General features: G+C 48.7%; 1 pseudogene; it reads right to left on the bottom strand.

The window, feature by feature from the left end:
- Positions 1 to 2,275: 2,275 nt before the first annotated feature.
- Positions 2,276 to 2,801, bottom strand: LOC102253207 (annotated as a pseudogene).
- Between the last annotated feature and the right edge of the window lie 7,828 nt (positions 2,802 to 10,629).

The following is a 10,629-nucleotide window of genomic DNA, read 5'->3' as shown; positions in this document are numbered from 1 at the left end:
TCCTTCATTGCTAAACATCCGGGCCAATACCACAATGAGTTTATGGCTATTGAATATTATTTCATTTGGAATCTCTAAGGTGTATTTCTTCATTATCCATCTTTTTTTCCCCTTAGCTACTTACCTTGCAAATGGATTTGACACCTGTCAAATTCCTCAGCAGGTGTCTGTGAGGGGTACCCTTGTAATTTGTGAACACATTACCTTAAAGCTGAGTAAGAAAAATCAACAACTTTCCAGTTTTTGTTTTCCTTTTCGTTCCCAGAATAAATACTTATTCAAATCTTATCTCACATTTTATCATAAAGTTTAGTTTTGTTTTTATATAATTCCTGAACAAGTATTGTCACAGAGTTTACCATAGACATTATAGATTTTATCACTGCCACAAGTAGCTTTTTTTTCCTATTGTACTTTCTGATGAAGTTTTGCTGGTCTGTAAATAAAATACTGATTTTTATATAACTTTTATATTTATTACTAGAGGCCTGGTGCACGAAAATTTGTGCACTCAGTGGGGTCCCTCAGCCCGGCCTGCACCCTCTCACTATCCGGGACCCCTCAGGTAGGGTCCCTAGGCCTAGCCTGAGATCAGGGCCTATTGGGGCTTTCCTTCCCCTGGCTGCAGGCAGCTGGCCCCACCCCTACCGCTGCCACTGCTTGCCATCTGTGCAGGGCTGCCCCCCTCCCCCCCGCCACCAGTTGCCTCCCTCTGTAGGTGACAGGCATGGGGTGCGATGGCTTGGCTGGCCTGAGCCTCCCTCTGTAGGACGATCACTGGCCAGCCGCACACCTGCCACAGCATTGCCAGCTGGTGGCCTGGGCCTCCCTCTTTCTTTCTTTTCTTTTCTTTTTTTTTAAGTAAGAGTAATGTTTAATGAGTGATACCAGGGTTTACAAGGATAGAAATGCACCGCACCCCACCCCTGCCACCCCTAATACCCAGAGACTACAGTACTTAGAAGTTACAGCCAAGATACCATGAGCGCGTGCAAGGACACAAGGTACACTGTGCCCTTCTGTAGCAAATATGATTGATGTCACTGTTGGCATGAAGCCTTCTTTGTCTAAATAATGTAAAAATAGGTTACTGACCAGCTAGTTAGCTGGAGTAGGCTGAGGCAGGAGTGAGAAGTCTGCTGGAGTATGGTGAGCAGCTAGGAAGGAGTGTGTGAAGAAATCTTCTAGGGAGAGAAGCTGGGCAGGAGAAACAGGAGAAGCTGCTGAGCCAGAGAGCTCAGGTACCACTACGATGTGAGGAGGTGAGTCTAGGAGGCAGTGGTGGCTGCTCCAGTTAATAGCTGTGGGTACAGAAACTGATACTGCTTTGTGGGAAAGATGTATCTGTTCACCAGCTGGTGTCCAGCTGCCTGCTTGTATGGACTTTGCTGTGAGGACTGTTCTTGCCTGATGGCTATATGGCCACTGGCTTCTGCAATAAAGACTCATTCTTATACACCCACAACCTCTCGTGGCTTCTCCATCTAAGACCCAACCGTGGTCGGCAAACTGTGGCTCACGAGCCACATGCGGCTCTTTGGCCCCTTGAGTGTGGCTCTTCCTAAGCCTTAGGAGTACCCTAATTAAGTTAATAACAATGTACCTACCTATATAGGCTGGCAGATTGCAGTTTCATTCTAAGTTCTATGCTCAGCCTAATTTTGGTTGCAACTCATGGCTTTTCCTGGCTGCTCAGAGGTCCTTTGGGTGGGTGCCCTCGCGGAGAGGCCGGAGAAGTGCCCACAGCTGCCTGGTTGGCCATCTCTGGTCCAGAGCCTCTGTCCTGCCTCCTGCAAGTCTGGCCCCAGGCAGAACAGCTCCCCCGCCTCAGGACTACTTTGGTCTCAGCGCTGGTCCTGGGTTTCAACAGCCTGGGTTTTCTTTAGCCTAATTTTGGTTGCAACTCATGGCTTTTCCTGGCTGCTCAGAGGTCCTTTGGGTGGGTGCCCTCGCGGAGAGGCCGGAGAAGTGCCCACAGCTGCCTGGTTGGGCGTCTCTCTGGCCCATAGCCTCTGTCCTGCCTCCTGCAAGCCTGGCCCCAGGAAGAACAGGCCCCACCCTCAGGACTACTTTGGTCTCAGAGCTTGGTCCTGGGTTTCATCAGCCTGGGTTTCCTCCCCTGGTGTGGCTGATCTGAGTTCCACAAAAAAGCCTGGCCATTGCTGGCTGTGCTGAGCCTCATTGAAGAGTTTTTCATGAAGCAAGGAAGAGCCCTCTGGGACCCTCCTCCTCCTCCCTCTCCTCATCTCCTCCTCCTCCTCTTCCTCCTCCCAACCTATGGTGACTTCTTCTCCAGCTGCTCCAGCAGTGGGTTGCCTTCTGAGTCTGGGGGTCTTAATGCTGTCGGTCCTGACGATGCAGGTGGGGCGATGACAGTTGAACATCAGGATGAACTGCTTCTGCTCCTGCTTTAGCTCCTCCATCTGGGTTGTCAGCTCTCCATTCATGAGCTCCAGCCACTCAGATTCCCCCGGCAGAAACTCCATCCGTTTCTTCTTCTTGTTCCAGCATGGGGCTGCCGCCACTTTGTTCTTTTCCCGGTGCCTTTTCCTCTGCTCCTCTTCCTCGTCTAGCTCACTTTTCACAGGTTGAGGCCTCTTGCCCAGTTTTACCTCCAGGAAGTGCAGAGGGGTGATGATGGCCCCAGTGTTATGGATGTCAGTGTATTTCAGCTCCTCTGCAGTCAGGGCTTAGCTGGAGAATCCGGTCAAGGGGCCAAGCCCCGGCAGAGAGCCTGCAGTCATGGAAGGGTCCAGGATCTGCCCAGGCAGCATAGCAGGAGGAGTGGCAGTCCAGCCCTGCAGAAGCCACGGGGAGAGGCTGCGAACCTGGGGCCTGGGCCAGGCTCCAGGCACCATGCCCGCTCAGGAGCCACCATGGTGCCAGCCCCGCCCTGCAGCATCCACCACCACCAGCACCTCCCATCGCAGCGACCCAGCATCCCTCCTGCAGGCTGTGGTCTGGGTCTCTCTCTTTGAGGCGATTGATCGCGGGGCTCTGCCTGCCTGCCCCATTGCCCCTAACCACTTGTTTGCCTACCTGATCGCCCCCAACCTCTCGCCTGCCTACCTGATCTCCCCCAACTGCTTGCCTGCCTACCTGATCTCCCTGAGCCACTCACCTGCCTACCTGATCACCCCTAACTACTTGCTGGGGGGCAGGGCCAGCCCGGCAAGGGGCCTTGGTGGTTCTGGTCTCTGGTTGTTAGGGTTGTTATGGTCACAGGGCTTTTATTATATACACTAGTGGCCCAGTGCATGAAATTCGTGCACAATAAAAGGGAATTAATTAGAGAAAATATTTTAATATTGCTATTTGCCCTTTCTCTATAATAGAAGTGTCAGAGATGAAGGCGCCGGGCTGGGGGTGCAGCTTTAGGTCCCCCATCAAGCCCTGCCAGGTGGGGGGCACAGCCTCATGTCCCCCATCAAGCCCCACTGGGTGGGGGGTGCAGCCTCAGGTCCCCGTCAAGCCCGACGGAGTGGGTGGTGCAGCCTTAGGTCCCCCATCAAGCCCCACCAGATGGAGGGTGCAGCCTCAGGTCCCCCTGCGCATGCTGGGTGGGGGGCATGGCTTGAGGTTCCCTGGCCTGGCACCAGAGCGGGGGGCACTCCTTGAGGTCCCCCATCAAGCCCCGCTGCACCGGGGCACAGCCTGAAGTCCCCTGGCCTGGTGCTTGAGTGGGGGGCATGGCCTGAGGTCCCCCAGCCCAGGCCAGGGCAGGAGGCATGCCTTGAGGTCCCCCATCAAGCACCACCAGGTGGGGGACGTGACCTGAGATCCTCCAGGCCAGCACTGGGCTCGGGGCACAGCCTCAGGTCCCCCAGCACACCCTCAGGTCCCCCCAGCCCAGCACTTGGGTGGGGGGCGTGGCCTCAGGTCCCCCATCAAGTCAGGCCGGGGACATGGCCTGAGGTCCTCTGTCAAGCCCCACCAGGGTAGGGCGAGTGGCCTGAGGTCCCCTGGCCCAGGCTGGGGCAGGGAGTGTGCCTTGAGGTCCCACATCAGCCCCACCAGGTAGGGGACGTGGCCTGAGATCCCCCGGCCCAGTGCCGGGCTGGGGGCGCAGCCTCAGTTCCCCCCGGCCCAGCACTGGGTTGGGGGGCGTGGCCTCAGGTCCCCTATCAAGCCCCGCCGGGTGGGGGGCACAGCCTGAGGACCCCCATCAAGTCCCACTGGGTGGGGGGCACAACCTCAAGTCCCCTGTCAAGCCCCGCTGGGCGGGGGGTGCAGCCTCAGGTCCCCTGGCCCAGCACCGGGGTGGGGGGTGCACCTTGAGGTCCCCCATCAAGCCCTGCAGGGTGGGGGGTGCAGCCTCAGGTCCCCCAGTCTGGTGCCGGGGTGGGGGCACTGGGGTGGGGGGCATGGCCTGAGGTACCCTGTCAAGCCCCACGGGGGCGGGGTGGGGGGCTCAACCTCAGGTCCCTGCTGATTGCTCCTTAAGGCTCGTTATGGGAACTTGGCCTCTGCTGTGGGTGCAGCCATCTTGTGTTACAGAAACACCCCCTCTGCTTTGGGCGCAGCCATCTTTGTGACAGAGTGACCATCAATTTGCATATTCCCTCTTTATTATATAGGATACTTAACAAATATATATTTAACATTTACTTTGTTCCAGACATGTTATATGTTTTTGGAATATTAAAACTTGTTGTATTTGTTCACTGCTGTACCCTCAGGGCCTTAAACAGATAATGCTATCTGTACTTTTGATGTAGTCCAACACTGTGAAAGTGTGTTGTGATTCTTAAGTGGTACACATTGCCAGATAGGATAAGCAGACCTTGGCTTTGGGACCTTTACTCTTTGGACACTGACCTGAGTTGTTGAGCTCCACTTTGGCATCTGGACTTTCAGTTAAACAGTTTGCTATGACTTTGTTGACAACTGGCCCAGGTCTGCCCTGACAGCCACACTCCTGTCTTGGTAGGTTGTTTGGCAATGTAACCACAGGGTTCAAACCCAGATAGTTGATGGGTTTACTCAGCCTTCATCCCCACAGTTCTGGAGTTTCCAAATAGGAAGTTTAGTGAATGTGTGTTTTTTTGTGTGTGTGTTTTTTTAAATATATTTTATTGATTTTTTTACAGAGAGGGAGAAGGGATAGAGAGTTAGAAACATCGATGAGAGAGAAACATCAATCAGCTGCTTCCTGCACACTCTGCACTGGGGATGTGCCCGCAACCAAGGTACATGCCCTTGACTAGAATCGAACCTGGGACACTTGAGTCCGCAGGCCGACGCTCTATCCACTGAGCCAAACTGGTTAGGGCGTGAATGTGTTTTATGAGACACAGCATTGAAGTGGCAACTATCCTTAACTGTGTGCATTGGCTTCCACATTTGATTCTTGCTATAACTCAGAGAACTAGAAGTACTCATTACATCTACTTCAAAAGATAGATCCCCTTGAAGATTAATTTACCACATCAACTTGTAATCAATAACCTGGCACTGAGCCATCTTCCAGGAAACAAAGCTCTCTGCACACATAAGGGTTTGTTGCAACTCTTGCTTAAAATGCTCTTGTATATTGCAAGCTGAAGAGAAACATTCTTTCCTCACTAAAAACTACTTTGTGTTAACCTCAGTCAGTGTTTTACTGGTTTTATAGTACTAAAAGTCAATTTTAAAAATCATCAGAGTGCATCATTTGGTTGCAGGGCAATTAAAGTGACACCACACTTTGTCACTGTGTCCTGCTATTTCCCCAACCTTTCTTTCATTAATATGGTTCCCCTGACCTGACTGTCAGTGTACCAACCAGCACCACATTGGGCCAATTACTCCAACTTTAAAATGCCAGTGAGTGCCTGGTGTGGTAACGATCCTTCATTAGTCTCATTGTTTGAGATTTTATCAGGATATGCACATACCCATGTGTACTTCTGGATGAATTTAACAGTGATTTGTCAAATTCTGGGAAATATAAGTGCAATATTTTAGCACAATTAGAATAAAATGTGCATTGAACTTAGAAAAAACTCATTACAAATATCAAATGTTCCCTTTCAGTAATCATTGCTTTGAAACCTCTGGAGTTCTTCGTGTGAAATCTGAAACTAGTCCCCATACATGGAGGGCAAGGATAGATTGAAGAGGCAGGCCACTCCAGATTGGTAGGTGGCAGGTTTAATAAGCAAGGGAACTTACTTAAGCCTTTTCTTGGGCACCCACTCACCAGACCAGAATCCTAAAAGTTTATATACTATAGCAAAAAGGGATCAAGCCTCTGAAATCTGGGACATGGTAATCATTCATGTAAAGGACATCCTGAGGACACCCACACCATGTGAAGGCTCCATGTTGGAGGTTGATCTGTTGACATTGTCTATGGATATGGGAAACTCTAGGCTAGTATCATTGGGTTATTGTGGAGAGAAAACCATGCCACAGTTTAGAGTGTGAGGGGGATTTGGCAGGTCCTCTACCTTGAAGTCTTGCTCTGTGTGGTGCCCTACCAAGAAAAGGTGATGATCACTTAGTCTGTGTGGGAACAGTTCCTGTCAGGGTAGAGTAATAGTAAAGGAGAGGAATGTTTTTATGACTTTGGACTAGTGTTGGAGGTTGAGAGACATGTGGGCTTGTGTTGCCTTCCTTAAAGTTGAAAGGGACCTGATATCACTTGACTATCAGGTCTTTTTTAGCTGAAAACAAGGCTCTATTGCTAACAATGTGGTCACTAACAGGTTAAAGAAGATGAAGATACTTTCCACTGGCAGGAGGGAAAGCAGGAGGAAGCATCATTTGAATGGATCTCCTGATCATTCTGGTTGACTTGAAGCAGGTGAGGAGTACTTCACTGAGTGAGGGAAGGAAGTGTTAGGCCTGAGTTTCAGCAATGTCTAAAGTACAGGAAAATTATTGGATGTGGTCATGATGACGTGCCTAAATATCCATGTTGGGATTTAGGGCAGGAGCGGGTGTTAGGCAGATCTTCTCCCTTGACCTAACCTGTGTGCAGGGCTCCCTTCGGAAAGGTGCTGACTACATAGACTAAGCGACATTGGTGCCTGTTCTGGTAGAGTGCTGGTAACCATGAACAATGATTGTAGGGCCACTAGACCAGTGGCAGATGTGCAGCTGAAGGTATATTTGAACTGTCTGTCTTGAACTCAGGGTTGTCATGAAATCCAACTAGATCTCATACCTACTCAAAATAATTACAGTGGCCCATGGCTAAGAATTTTCACAACTAAATTTTGGAGATGATGTAGGTACTTTCTAAAAAGAGAGAAAGGTGAACATGCTTGTTCACTCGGAGTTCTCACAATAGCCTTGGGACTGTAGAACAGGTGAGAGGATCACCACCAAAGGAGGGATTTAATAAGGAAGGCAGTTATTTGACATGGAGTGGAGTTATGGAAATATTTTGTTTACAGTCATCAGAAGGGGAGAGACATGAAAAGTCCATTTGAGAATAAGAGAGACACTGGTCTATACTTTATAAATGAAGCCATGCTGTATGCACTGCCCTGTTCAGAAAGGAGCTGATCCTTTAGACTATGTTTATGTAAACTATGCCTGTCTGGGTGGAGTCAAGTTGAAGAAGAACAATGTTTTGGTGGTTCTGGACTGATGATTGGAGTGGAGCAGGCCTTATCTTCTGCTGGCTGTGTTTCCCATGGGATGGACCTGGAAGCCATCTCGCTCTGATTTCAGGCATTCTCTTAATCATTTTAATGGTTCATTCTTAGCATAGTAAAAATTTAAAGAAAGTGAAATGATTTCTCCAAGAGAATAAGAAAGTAGAAACAAGCTATTTATTTCTAAGTTCCCCAAACCGGGCAGATAAACATCAAGTAGGATCCTGAATGGACACTGAAGAAGGCATGGAAGTTGGAAGACACTGGGTCAGCATTTACAGAGCATAGAGATGGGGGGAGAATAAGATGGGTGGGAGGTTGGAAAGCTACATTTGATGGAACTAAGGAAAATGGACACTCCTGCACTTAAAGATCTGCAGTGTGTAGTGCCCTACCTAGTGCAATGGTGACCAAGCACTTACATGAATTGTGATCACTGCCATTCTTGTAGGGTAATGCTCATGAGAAAAACTTCCAGTAGCTTTTAATCAGGACAGTCTGTGAAGAAGGGAATGCATGCATTGTTTTTCAGGCCAAAACCAGCAGAGGAGGGCTCTATTCTATTACCTGGGTGTGATCTCAGGCATCCAAAGATGTTTTCATGGGACCATTCCTAACCTTGTCAATATCTACAGGGTAAGTTCGTCACTATTATGTCCTGATTGGAAAAGAAGGAGAAGTATCTTCAACTAGTGGGCCAGTATCACGGAGGTAATGAAGAAAACATAACAGGAATCCTGTGTTCAAGACAATCAGTGGGGAAGGGGATGCAGGACTTGTATTGGCAGCCAACAGCAGATAAGGAGGGCCAATTTTTGCTCACTGAGTCTGTTCTCAGTCATCCTAAGATGATTTCTTTGGTCCAATCCTCAAGATGACTATATCCACTGGGGAAGTTCATCAGGTACTTTCGTGATTGGAAAAGAGGGAGGAATGTCTTTTTGCAGTGGCCCGGCAACATCAAGGTATAGAAGAGAGCCTAGCGGGACCCTCCCTGAGGGATGAATGCCCATGGGTGGCCAGGGAATAGACACTGTCCTGAGTTTTTGAAATTGAATTGTATACATTCAGCACTGAGGGTTAGTGAAAGTGATGGAAGTTACATGTGAGTGTGGTAGGGGACTGATCATAACACTTTCCTTGAGCCATTTTGTGTAAGAATGAGATGCCGGGAGCTTGGAAAGCTACCTTTTAGGGTGCTAAGGGCACACGCCCCTCATGCCCATGGAGATTTACTGTGTGCAGTGCCCTTTCCAGGCTGGTGGTGATCATGTATTTTCAGGAAATGTGATCACTTCTGCTCTGGTCAGGTAATGCTCATGCAAACATCTTTTACTGGTATGTTGGCCTGCATTCAAGACAGTGAAGGAAGAATAAAAGGCATTGGTGCCTGACCACAATGAGCAGAGGTGGGCCATGTTCTTCTCATTGGGACTTGTCTCGGGCATCCAAAAATGACTTCATCATTGCATTCCTAACAATCTCAACATCTACACGGTCAGATATTCACAATTATTTCCTTAGAGCTAAAGAGGGAGAAAAATCTTCACGCATTGGCCCCGGATCATATAGGTACAGCAGAAAGCATAGCGGAATCCTGGCTGCGGGACGAATGCCTTTTGGTTCGCAGTGCCTAATCATTGTCCTGAGTTATGAAAAATGACATGTATATATTCGGCACAATGTGTTAGGTAAAATGATGAAAGCCACTACTTCTAACGTTGGGAGGAGGCCTAGTCCTACCATTTTCCTTCAGCTTTTTTTGCCACAATGATAACTTGTGTGTGTGGACTTGGAAAGCTATCCTTTAGGATGCTCAGCACACAGGCTGGTCCTTCACATAAAGATCTGGTGTGTGTAGTGCCCTACTAGTGCGGTGGTGATCATGTGCTTATATGAAATGTAATCACCACCCCCCTGGTAGTGTAATGCACGTGCAAAAAATTTCGGGGTGGCCTGTGGTCAATCTAGTCCGTGAGGAAGAGGATGCATACGTTTTCAGTTGTTGCCCGGCACCAGCAGAGGACAGACCTGTCCTGCTCTCTTGGTCTGATGTGAGGCTTGCGAAGGTGATTTCCTAGGACCTTTCCTAACTAAGTCAACATCTACAGGGTATGATCCTCAAAAATCTTTCCTGATTGGGACAAAGGGAGAGACATCTTAATTCAGAGGACCACTATCATTGAGGCAAATGAAGCAAATGCCAGATCCTCCCTAAAAGACGAATGCCATTTGGTGGCCACTGAGTGGACATTGTCCAGAATGACGGGAAAAAAAAGCAACCAAACACGTATTCATTCATCTCCATGTGTTAGGAAACATGAGGAAAGCTACATGTGAGAATGGGTGGAGGGCTGGTCATGCCATGATCCTTGAGCCCCTTTTAGTAACATTGATAAGGAGGGCAACATGGAAATCTACATTTGCGGATGCTTAGCAGACAGGCTGCTTCTGCACCTAAAGATCTGCTGGGCACAGTGCCCTACCTAGTGTGGCGGAGATCATGAATTTATATGGAATGTGATTTCCGCCACTCTGGTATAGTACTGTTCATGGGAACAACCTTTCTGGTGCCCTGCAGTCAAGACAGTCAGTGAGGACAGCAATGCATGATTGGTTTTGCTGACTATCACTATCTAACCGAGTCTACTTTTGTTCCGTGGGTTTCATCTTAGGAATCATAGGATGATTTCATTGGAATATTCCTAACATGGTCAACATCTACAGGAAGATTGCTCAGGATCATTTACCGATTGGAAAAGGAGAAGTGCATTTATTCCGTGGCCCAGTATCATGGAGGTAATTGTTGTAACATAGCAGGAATCTCACTGAGGGGATAAATCTATATGGTGGCTAGTGAGTAGATATTGTCCAGATTTATGGAAAAGCACTTGTATAAATCCATTGCCTTGTGTTAGGGAAAATGAGGAAAGCCACATGATAGAGTGGAGGGGGCCTTCTCCTACCACGTTCCTTGACCACTTTTATGTCAGAACGATTTGGGGGGAGTTTGGAAAGGTACCTTTGAGGGTTCTTGGAGGAA

This window comes from Myotis brandtii, unplaced genomic scaffold (assembly GCF_000412655.1).
Source record: "Myotis brandtii unplaced genomic scaffold, ASM41265v1 scaffold345, whole genome shotgun sequence".
Lineage (NCBI taxonomy): Eukaryota > Metazoa > Chordata > Mammalia > Chiroptera > Vespertilionidae > Myotis > Myotis brandtii.
The sequence above is the reverse complement of the archived record's forward strand: the minus strand, read 5'-3'. Positions and strand labels throughout refer to the sequence as shown.